Here is a 12,076-nt window from a genome sequence, read left to right on the forward strand (position 1 = left end):
AAGTCATTGTTATTGCTGTAGGTATGGTTATTCTGAGGCTAAATTTACCTGGGTTGTTTAATATATCCTCTCAACTAGGTTATAGAACTAGTTTGAAAATACTTCTTAATTCCTCCTGACTTGTGACTTTGCATGCCTATGCATCCCATCCATACATGCTCTATAGTCTCGTTGCATTTGGTCAGCCAGCCCTTCTGCTTTTGCAACAACTAAATTAAAGGCTGCTGACACCTGGGTGCAGAACAGTAGACTGAGGCACTTTTGTTAAAATTCTCTGGGTTATGTTATCTGCATATAGTTTTAGTCTTATCATGTCTCCTCAGGAAAGTACAGAAGGCTGGGGTCACTTCTCTGCACTTAATAGTTTTCAGATTGATGAGGTAATTGATGAAGAAGTCGGCATATGTGTTCAACTGGCTTCCAAACATCAGGAATATTTCCCCACACAGTGAGCTGGGCCCTACTCCTGCAATCTGAGTCCAGGTTATCTAGAAACTGCCTGTTGAGAGGTAAAACCTGCAGGATGTCAGAGAAAATGATCTACACATTTGCAGCACTCAGGATTGCTCTGTTCGACAACAATGCTGCTTTCAGTAGCACTATGTAAACGTCTCTCACAATCTGCAGCATCTGCGTATATTTCCTCTCATTCTGTATGAACTCCCTGCAACTCTGGTTCTCTTCTCCTGAGTCCATCTGAGGCTTTCTCTCCAGCTTAAGCAGCACCTCGAGATTTAGGTCATTTGTGCTGAGACAGGGTGTTGTGTCCTGGGCATTGTCTTCTGTAACTTATCTACCTTTCATCAATAAATCGCATGTTCTTCTTGGGTCACATTTTGTCAGAATGACATTTGCTTCAGAATTCTTGCTCTTATTATTATATTTATTTAGCAGAAACCAGGACAAAAATTCCAGAGGGTTGTCAGAATCTTCTTTTGACAATTCCATCAATCCCTCTGCCAGAGCTCTTGCAACTTCTTGGTTATTCAGAATGTTGGTCATACTCACAGCATCAAACATAAACTGCCCTATCATCCTACCACTGATGCTCTTCCTCAGCTCCCTGAAGAGAGGACATAACCATTTCCTCACTGCTGTCAAGGTGTCTTCCAGGAAGTTCACAAAGTGGGACTACATGTGCAGCTTGGCTTCCCTGAAATAGATAGAGGACATCCTTCCCCACGGAGGTCCCAGCTAGTCACTAAGAATGCTTTGGTTAGAGCCAGTTGCAATCCCTGTGGAGGTGGTAAAGAACATACCAGTTAGCTGAGACAGCTGACCAAGAACTTCATTTCTTGCCTCTGATGCTCCAAATGGCACAAACAAGTCTATATGCCCCCCTTCTTCTTCAGCAGCCACATAGCTTCCTAATTTCTCCTACAAGTCTCTCACTTCAGGCTTCACCAGATTTTTAATGCCAATTTTATAGCCTTGGAGCAAATTGATTTGCCTGCTATCTCCATCATCATATATGTCTACACTCTGCACCCTCTGCTCTGCCAGAGCTTTTCCTATGAGATAAAGCAGGCTCTCCTACATTGGCATGTAGGGCAGAAACCACCCAAACTTGATGCATTTGGGCATCCATATGCAATCCTATTCAGTTAAAAACTTCCAGGACCAGCTGACTTGGTCAGCTATATAGACAACTTTTGGATTCAGAAAAAATATATACAGAGAAATGAAATGTGCTAACACTGTAGAGAAATCCACTCTGGCTACCTGTGTCCTTTCCTAAAACCAGTCTTGGACAAATCTTAATTGTGAATTTATGCATTGTGAAAAAATTGTGTGTAGGAATTCTTGACATTGCTTGCTAGTCCAGAAGTCAAGCCAATAACTTATAACAGCAACTCTTTCCTGAGAGCCGTCTATTTAATGTTTCTAAAAGGTGTCCAGGCACTGAAACTTGTGTAGAAGTTCTCCATTTCCCAGCTGATGTCTTAGCAAATTATTTTTATTCACTTCTAGAAGCCACAGGTTTGTTTCAACAGATGTATGACTAAGATCACCAAGAAATAGCCAACATATTAATGTCCATTCGCTTTTTCTCTGTGTGATTTGTGTCTCATGCTCACAAAGAATGAGAAGCCCAGACAAGAAAGGGTGTATGAATCAGAAGTGACTTATTTAAAAAAATAAAAGTGAAGGAGCCAAAAAAAGCTCAATAGTACCAAGAGGACCCCTTAAGAAAGCAAAAGAGAAAGAGAAAAACTTCCAGGAGCACTGAGAGGGGCCTGCAAGAGGGAACCATTTTGAAGGCTGATGGGTTTTATAAGCTGGAAAGGTGGATGTTCTCTTTCATATACGTTTAAAAAATATCCCATAGAAGGCATACTCACTTAATTGAGAAACCTAGGCTAAAGTCTCAATCTTTCTTTATGATCATTTACTTCATTCTTAGTAAATCTGTTTTTAAAGATTTATTTATTTATTTGAAAGTCAGAGTTACACACAGAAAGAGAGGCAGAGAGAGAGAGAGAGAGAGAGGTCTTCCATCCTCTGGTTCACTTCCCAGATGGCCACACTGGCCAGAGCTGTGCTGATCTGAAGCTAGGAGCCAGGAGCTTCTTCTGGGTCTCCCACATGGGTGCAGGGGCCCAAGGACTTGGGATTGGAACCAGCACCCATATGGCATACCGGCACTGCAGACAGAAGCTTTACCGCTACACTACAGCACCAGCCCCTTACTTCATTCTTTTATAGTTAACTATGAACTTGGCCTCCTCGCTTACTATCTGCAGGCCCTCAAAGTTTTAAAATTCTCTACTTCTAGACACCTCATAAATGAAATAGAAGCAATGATGATGAGAACTGAGTAAAGCTGTCAAAAGGAATCATGTATAAAAGATAGATTTTCATTTATTCCAACATAGTGACCAGCCAATAAATGTCAACTGGTTTCCATGGTGTTGAACGTAGTTCTATGGGGCCTGCACTGTGGTTAAGCCACTGCCTGCAGTGCTAGCACCCCATATGGGCACAGGTTCAAGTCCTGGCTGCTCCATTTCCAATCTCACGTCCTGCAAATGCATCTAGGAAAGAAGCAGAAATTGGTCCAAGTCCTTGTGCCACTGCACCCACTTGGGAAACCTCACTGAAGCTTCTGGCCTCTGGCTTTGGTCTGGCTCAACCCTAGCTATTGCAGCCATTTGAGGACTGACCCAATGGATGGAAGATTTCTCTCCCTTTGACTCTCCCTCTCTTTCTGTAACTTTGCCCTTCACATAAATAAATAAAAACCTTTTTAAAAATGAAAATAGATCTAACTCTCTGAGATAAAATAATAAAGAAATAGACAGGAGTTCAGAGAGGAAGCTGCTAGAGCTTTGCAAATTTGAAACATAGATATCAAAAACAGTAAGACCAGCTGGATCCTCTGCAGGACTTCAGTCATTGTCACATTCTCACTTTCCCGTTACTCACACACAGTTCTATTGGTTGGTGCTGACGTAGGTCTCAATTTCTAATCTATTCAAGGAAGTGGTTGAACTGAGTACTTCAAAAATATGCTTTTAGTTATTACATTAGATTCTGGGATTTTTTTAACATTTATGTAACATTGAAATGAGAAGTATAAATCTCCTCTTTTGTCATCATCCCCTTCTAACATCTAACTCTGATTTCAGAACCTTGTTCTTGCCAAAGCATTGTTTCTTACTCACACCACATATCCCTATCTTCTCCATCTTTTATGTAGAATTAAAATCGTGCTCTGTCTTACATCAAAATCTTGCTGAATAAAAGCCTGAACCCTGGCCATGGAGAGAGAGAGGAAAAGGTTAGTGAGCTGGTACAGACAGAAGTCAGTTCTAGTGTTCTATTGCACTGTTGGGTGACTGTGTTTCAAAAAAAAGCTAGAGGTGGCTGGCGCCATGGCTCACTAGGCTAATCCTCTGCCTACAGTGCCGGCACCCCGGGTTCTAGTCCCGGTTGGGGCGCTGGATTCTGTCTGGTTGCTCCTCTTCCAGGCCAGCTCTCTGCTGTGGCCCAGGAGTGCAGCAGAGGATGGCCCAAGTGCTTGGGCCCTGATCCCGCATGGGAGACCAGGAGGAAGCACCTGGCTCCTGGATTCAGATCTGTGTGGCGGGCCAGCCACAGTGTGCTGGCCATAGTAGCCACTTGAGGGGTGAACCAAAGGAAAGGAAGACCTTTCTCTCTGTATCTCTCTCTCTCTCACTGTCTAAATCTGTCAAAAAAAAAAAAAAAAGCTAGAGGAAAGGACTTTGAATTTTTCACCACAAGTAAATGATAAGTGCTTGAGGAATTATCTATGCTTACCCTGATTTGGAAATCATATGTGTACATGTGTATCAAAATATCAAATAGTACCCTTTAACTATGGACAATTTCATTCATCATTTAAAAACAAAAGCCTGTGCCTCATCTGCCCCTATGCAAATATAGGCCACATTGAGATCAGATTAATCTCTAAATATTCCTTTATCATATCATCTCCATACACATTGCTGTCTATAATCTCTCTTTTTATAAAAAAAAATTTATTTATTTATATGAAAGGCAGAGTAACAGAGGGAGAGAGAGAGACAGAGAGAAATTTTCCATTCTCTGATTCACTCCTCAAATGGCTGCAATAACCAGGGTTGTACTAGGCTGATCTCAGTCTCCTATGATGGTGGCAGGGGCCCAGTTACTTGGGCCATCATCTGCTGCTTTCCCACAAGGATTAGCAGGTAGCCAGAACACTAACCCATTCTCTGATGGGCGATGCTGGTGTCACAAGCCGTAGCTTAACTCTCTAACCATAATACTATCCTCTGTATTCTTTTTTTTAATAACAAATATAATGTCATTTCCTTGTTTTTGAAGTTTCTCATAAAATTACCCTATACTACATATTCAATCTTATTCACTAATATTTCATTTTTTTTTTGACAGGCAGAGTGGACAGTGAGAGAGAGAGACAGAGAGAAGGGTCTTCCTTTGCTGTTGGTTCACCCTCCAATGGCCGGCGCTGCTGGCGCACTGCGGCCGGCGCACCACACTGATCTGATGGCAGGAGCCAGGTACTTATCCTGGTCTCCCATGGGGTGCAGGGCCCAAGCACTTAGGCCATCCTCCACTGCACTCCCTGGCCACAGCAGAGAGCTGGCCTGGAAGAGGGGCAACTGGGACAGAATCCGGCACCCCGACCGGGACTAGAACCTGGTGTGCCGGCGCCAAAAGGCGGAGGATTAGCCTAGTGAGCCGCAGCGCTGGCTCAATATTTCATTTTTTTCATTAAGTTTTTACCAAACACTGCATATGCGTGAGTCTTGGGATTCAGTGATGGGAAATTTAAGTGCATTCTTTTCACCTAGGAAGATGACAACTTATAGAAAAAGCAAGTGTGTAAAGGAAGCAAGAGTCGGGTGTTTGGCATATTGTTTGAGATGCTGTTTGGAACATCTTCATTCCATATGACAGGTAGTACCTGGATTTGAATACCAGTTCCACTTCTCATCCCAGCTTCTTGCTAATGTACACTCTGGGAGGCGGCTGCTGGTGGCTCAAGTAGCAGGATGAGAAGACTCAGATTGAGTTCTTAGCTTCCAAACATCTGGGGGAAGGAACCACTATAGAGGAGATATCTGTTTGTTTTTCTGCCTGTCTCATTGTTTTTCAAATAAACAAAATAAAATAATAAATTAATTTTTAAAAAAATAATTACACTGAAGCGGATCACTGTTATATCAGTAACACGAGAAAGAATCACCAGATCAGGTAACTTAGCTGAGTTGGGGAAAGATCAATGAAGCTGAAATCTGCTTTCAACTGATGCTGTAAGGAAAGTATTTGTTGCTGCTGTAAGAGTGGAGCCAGACTGTTTCAGCAGAGGAACAGCCTGTGAGAAGGCCCCAAGAGAAAAGGGCTTTCAGTGAGCTGGGCATCCATCCAAACAACCGGACTACAGTAGAAGGACATGGAGTCGGACGAAGTCAGGAGCATAATCATACTAGACTATTTGGGCAATATTTTTACTAGTCTGGGATAGTACAAACATTCTTCAAAAACATTTATCAATCTGCTAATGTCTGTCCAATGTCCCACATTAGAATACCTGTGTTCCATCCCTAGCCTGACTCCAGATTTCTGCTACTGTGGATCCTGAAAGGAAACAGGTAATGGTCACTGCCACCTGTGTTGGAGATCTGGATTGAGTTCCCAGCTCCCAACATTGAGGGCATCTGAGGAGAGAACCAGCGGATATGATATTCTCTCTCTCTCTCTATTTTATACATATATATATGTATATATAAAATATATATGTATGTACACACATATACATACTTACACATATATACATACATACATATGCATATACACATACACACACTCTTCCGCTCTTCGTGGAAAGTACATAATCTGAAAATTATGCATGGATTTCAAAAATTTTTGCACCAAAACAAACTTATCTTTTATTCCATTTTCCTTGAACTTTTTGAAGTACTCTCACTTTTTGTTCATCTATCAATACTACAGTGTTTTCCTACTTCCATACCATGGGGCTTTCACACATTTAACAAATGCAAAGGCAAAAAACTCCAAATGTTTGGTTATATGTGACAAGGCTTTTTAGACATTTTTAAATGTTAATTTAAACCCAATTTTATTGCCTTTTCTCCATTTTCATAGTGTCTCACTTCATTCCTGACAAGTGAGATGATTTTCTATATTTGCTTGAGATAGAAACTTCAGCTTACAATTTCATGGCAATGCTGTTTCTTGAAATTGCGAAGTTCAAGAAGATAGTAACAGGGATTTTCTCTCAGTCTTTTCCCTTTAATTAACTTGCTTGACACCAGAATTTTCCCAAATATTTAATACAGGTTCTCTTCTTCTACAAGTAAGTAGGCAGATTGTGTGTGAATGGCATTTGTTTGCAAACTGCCTGCAGAACCCATATGTGCAAATGATTCCTTACCCAAACTGAATCCCCTACACAGTTTTAAACTTAAAGTTCCTAGCATGGGAAGATAAAACTGTTCATAAAACCAGTGGGGAAGTTTTCATGACTTTTGGCTACAGAAGGATCCACTCCGGTTCCCAGGGGTGATTTTGTCAAACATAAACAAAGCTGCACATCAGTTACAGCTATAGGAACAGATTTTATTCTGTAAGACAGACAACAGGGAAAAGAGCTGTGTTCCATTCCAATTTTCAATTTGCACAGAGGCGACAGGTTGAATGAGGCTTGGTAGAGTCAGAACTGAAAGATTACAAAGGGCTGGTTATGGTAAGTATGGTTAGGCCAGCTGGCATTGTCAAGTTTGGGTTCTGTCCTCCTGCAAACTAGGAGGCCCAGGTCCTGCTCTTCCTGATGATTCTATTTCCAAGCAATGGCTTTCATGTCCTTGAGAAACATTTCTGAGGTGTAGGCGACACATACAAGCATACTTCAAAATATTCACTGGAAAATGGAATTGAAGGATACATTTATTTTCATGCAAAAAAATATTGAAACTCTTGCACAGTTTTACATAATGTACATTTTCCATGAACTTTTTGAAGTCTTTAAAAGTTACAAGCTCTTTTTAGTAAGTGCTCCAAGAAAGGATGATTGGGGGCCTATGTCAAGTGTTAGCTGTAATGAACAGTACATTATTTTAACAGCTGTGAGCTTTCCAAGGCAGGAATTCAAAAGGTACTGGGTGGTGCTAAAGAATGGAGCACCTGCTGTTGGAAGCCCTACTAAGGCTGTTAGAACCTCTCCCTGGGATATGCCTTTCCTTGCTGAGGGTTCTGCTATTCTAAGTTTCACCCAGAGAAACTCAATCCTTGGCTTCCATATATGCACAAAACAGCTTTTTACAGTTCTGAGCTCCTTACTTCTGACTTCAAGGGCACTGGTTATCCTGATATCATAAACAACGTTGAAGTAAGCAACATGGTCATTTCCTAGCATCTTTTTATTCGAATATTTTTAAAAATTTATTTACTTATTTGAATGTCAGAGCAAGATAGATAGAAAGATATATTATATATAATATAAATATATATAAAATATAAATGTAATATATGTATATATTCATTCCATCTGCTGGTTTGCTCTGCAAATGGTTGCAACAGCTAGGCCTGGTCCAGGCTGATGCCAGGAGCTAGATACCCCATCTGGGTCTCTCACATGGTGGCATTGTCCCAAGTACTTGGACCATCTTCCATTGGTTTCCTAGGAATATTATTAGGGAGCTGAATTGGAAGTGAAGCAGCTGGGACTCAAACCAGTGCTCCAATAGAAGATGCCAGAATTGCAGGCAGCAGCTTAACCTACTGTTCCACACTTGATTATTTTTATGATGTGCTTCTAAGCTCTCTGATTAGGACCTAGGGAGTCTGAGAAAAAACAGAATAAAGGAGTGTATTTGCTCAACAAATTTCTACCTGATTCAGTTACTTTTAATTTCTGTGTATAGTGATCAAAGTATTGACTTAAAACACAAGGGGTATCTTGTTTTATAATTTTTTCAATTTCATAAAAATTTAAATGCATTCACTATTGTCTCATTATACTCTTTTAAACTATCTTTTGAAATAATTCTTTTGTCTTATAATTTATTTTCACCCAGGACAGATTTGTAAACACTCTTTGATTAGTTTTGTAGAAAATCAATAACCTCTAAAATTACGGAAGCCCTTTGCCTATCCCTCAAAATTATTTATTATCCAATTAAAAGATTCCAAAACAACCGCAAATGGCTCCTGAATTTTAAAAGTAGGTTGATGATGATAATAGCTCCCCATGAGACAAGCTGTCAAAAGAATGACTGCCACTTACAATAAATGCTTCCCCATGGGCATTTCAAATCACCAGACTGAGACACTCTATTTCAGACTGTGACTATTCCAAAGTGCAATGTTTTGGAAAAGTGCGAATTTCATTTTTAGACAGCCAGAAGGTCCACATCACTTTCATAAGAGCCATGTTTCAGGGCACTGTTAATGATCTTTAAAAGCCCATTTGCAATCACAGAAGGCAACGAATGACATTCATCTTGTAAATTAACAAGATGCTTTTACTGTTGGTACATGCTTAAGTATGCTTCTGAGAAAGAGAGAGAAAGACAGAGGGAGTCAGAGACAGAGACAGAGAGAGGGAGATAAAAAGAAGGAGAAGAGGGAGAAGAGGAAGAGAAAGTGGAGGGTGAGGAGCAGGAGAAGGAGGGAGGAGAGGAGGGTAACAGAAAAGGAAATGAGTGAAAATAGAAGTCCATCCCTCTTTTCTATTCTGCACGTATCTATCTGTTCAGATCCATTCCCCTCACCCCCACCTTTCCACATAATCCTGTAACCCTGGCATAACCTAGTTCTCTTTCTCTTGCTTTTGGTTGAGTCAGCCAATGTGAATGGATAGATTGGATGAGGCTAGGTGATATTAGCATCTTCATTCCCGACCTGTCACTCTGTTTGGATATAAATGAACTGAGCTCTTGGTAGTGACCATGGCATCTGTTGGGTGGTCCTCTCCAATTGCTTCACAATTTGTTTTTCTACTTATACCTGGGATCTCATGGGGAGTTCCTAAGGCAGGTCAACAGAAGAGTAAAGAATACAGCCTATTGTTGACAATGCTACAATGTAGGCTGACCCCCAGACAGAGGAGGGTATCCATCCTTCCACAGCATCCTCTAAAGTGACTGTGGAAAACAACTATGAGAGAGAATTGTCCCAATGGGCAGAATCTTAGGTAGTTGGTCTCTCCAGACAGAAGAGATGCTATGAGGTATGGATATGCAATGGTTCGAGGACAGTGGTTAATGGGTTATCCAGTTGAGCATGGACCTGAGAAGAACAAGATTGGAAAATACTGGAAAGGATATCTGGCAGGAGCTTAGCGGTTAAGCCCTTTTGTAATGGTACAGAATGTGAGGATAGTTATGCAGTACCATCCAGCAGCAGGCATGCACTATGATGTAGCCTCAAGACTCAGTCAGCCTTTTCCTGCCATGCTTGTGTTTGTTTTCTGGGTCCACACACAAAATCTTGAGAGTAAGGATGGAATGAATTCATCAGTCAACAACTCAGTGACTACTACAACTACTGAGCACCAACTTGGAGTAGCAGAGGCAAATACTGAACCCTCAATATAATGCCAAGACCCTGAAGAACCAGCTGATTGCCTAGCTGCATGTGGTTACATGCTTTTCAGAGTTGAATTTGCCCTCCTTGTGTATGGCACTGGAGATAGTCCCTGACTTGCAATGATTTTTGATTTTCTGACTTCATGATGGTGTGAAAGTGTTACAACATTCAGCAGAAAATTGTTCTTCAAATCTTTAAATTTGGATCTTCTCCTGGGTTAGTGATATGCAGTATGACACTGTCTTGTGTTACTGGGCAGGGGCAGCAAATACAGATCCCAGGCAGCCATGAGATCAGGAGGGGGAACAACAGACTCTCTACAGTGAACTTGTGTTGCTGAACAAGGCATTTTTGACCTGTGAAACCTGTGATACTTTCAGTTTACAATGGTTTATCAGAAGATAACCCCATTGGTAAGTTAAGAAGCTTCTATATCTGTGAACTAACAGAAGGCCTTCTTCATCAACAGGATATCCCTCACACTCAAAATTTTCTCGGATTTTTTTCTCTAATTTGTTGTAGTAGTTTTTGCAAAGAAAATGTGCAATGAACTCATGATTAATTAACATATCTTTTTTTTTTTTTGACAGGCAGAGTGGACAGTGAGAGAGAGAGACAGAGAGAAAGGTTTTCCTTTGCTGTTGGTTCACCCTCCAATGGCCACCACGGCTGGCGCACCGCGCTGACCCAAAGGCAGGAGCCAGGTGCTTCTCCTGGTCTCCCATGGGGTGCAGGGCCCAAGCACTTGGGCCACCCTCCACTGCACTCCCGGGTCACAGCAGAGAGCTGGCCTGGAAGAGGGGCAACCGGGACAGAATCCGGGGCCCCGACCGGGACTAGAATCTGATGTGCCGGCGCCGCTAGGCGGAGGATTAGCCTACTGAGCCGTGGCGCCAGCTAATTAACATATCTGACCCACTATTTCCATCAGTCAAAAGTAGCTACCCAGGATGGTGAACTATTTAGGAAAAGGCTCAGTTATTTTATCATCCAAGAATTTATACTATGTGAGTTTGAGACACTGCTTCTAGATTCAGTGTGTGCCTTAAGCCAGAGGCTGATGCATGGTTTTATTCCCTTTTATAGCAAGGATATTCTAGTCAAAAGTCAAGGGAAAAAGGAAATGAGAGTGGCTTCTATTGCTATTAAGATGGCACATCAAAAAGCTAGTGGAAAACTGAAGTGAAAGATGTTTATTTTGTTGGAAAAAATTTGAAATTCATACATAGTTTTTTCACAATATGCATTTTCCATTAACTGTTTTCAGAGTTCTTATATGCATGGATTTCAATTTTCACATTATAAAAACATCTTTTTTTTTGACAGCCAGAGTTAGACAGTGAGAGAGGGAGAGACAGAAAGGTCTTCTCTGTCGGTTCACCCCCAAATGGCCGCTACAGCCAGCGTGCTGCGCCACTCTGAAGCCAGGAGCCAGGTGCTTCCTCCTGTTCTCCCATGTGGGTGCAAGGCCCAAGGACTTGGGCCATCCTCCACTGCACTCCCGGGCCACAGCAGAGAGCTGGACTGGAAGAGGAGCAATCAAGACAGAATCCGATGCCCCAACTTGGACTAGAACCCAGAGTGCCAGCGCCACAGTCGGAGGATTAGCCAATTGAGCCATGGTGCTGGCCAAAAACATCTTTTAATTATATTTCCCCATGAGCTTTTTTTAAAAAATATTTTATTATTTATTTATTTATTTTTTGTATTTTGAAAGGCAGAGCTACAAACAGAGAGGGAGAAACAGAGATAGATTTTCCATCGACTAGTTCACTCCCAAAATGGCTACAAGAGTCAGGTCTGGGCTAGGCTCAATCAAAAAGCCAGGAACACCATCCAGGTCTCCCACTTGATTGGCAGGGGCCCAAGTACTTGGGGAATTGTCCACTGGTTTCGCAGATGCATTATAAGGAACCCATATCAGATGTGGAGTAGTTGGCACTCTGGTATTGTATGCCATCATTACCAGTGATGGCCTAACCTGCTGTGTCATGCA

General features: G+C 41.6%; 1 pseudogene; it reads right to left on the minus strand.

Moving 5' to 3' along the window:
• Nucleotides 1-284: 284 nt before the first annotated feature.
• Nucleotides 285-12,076, minus strand: part of LOC103348058 (epithelial cell-transforming sequence 2 oncogene-like pseudogene) — a 55,371-nt pseudogene continuing 43,579 nt past the window's right edge.

This window comes from Oryctolagus cuniculus, chromosome 6, assembly GCF_051225735.1.
Source record: "Oryctolagus cuniculus isolate XC-2025 breed Fujian yellow rabbit chromosome 6, ASM5122573v1, whole genome shotgun sequence".
NCBI lineage: Eukaryota > Metazoa > Chordata > Mammalia > Lagomorpha > Leporidae > Oryctolagus > Oryctolagus cuniculus.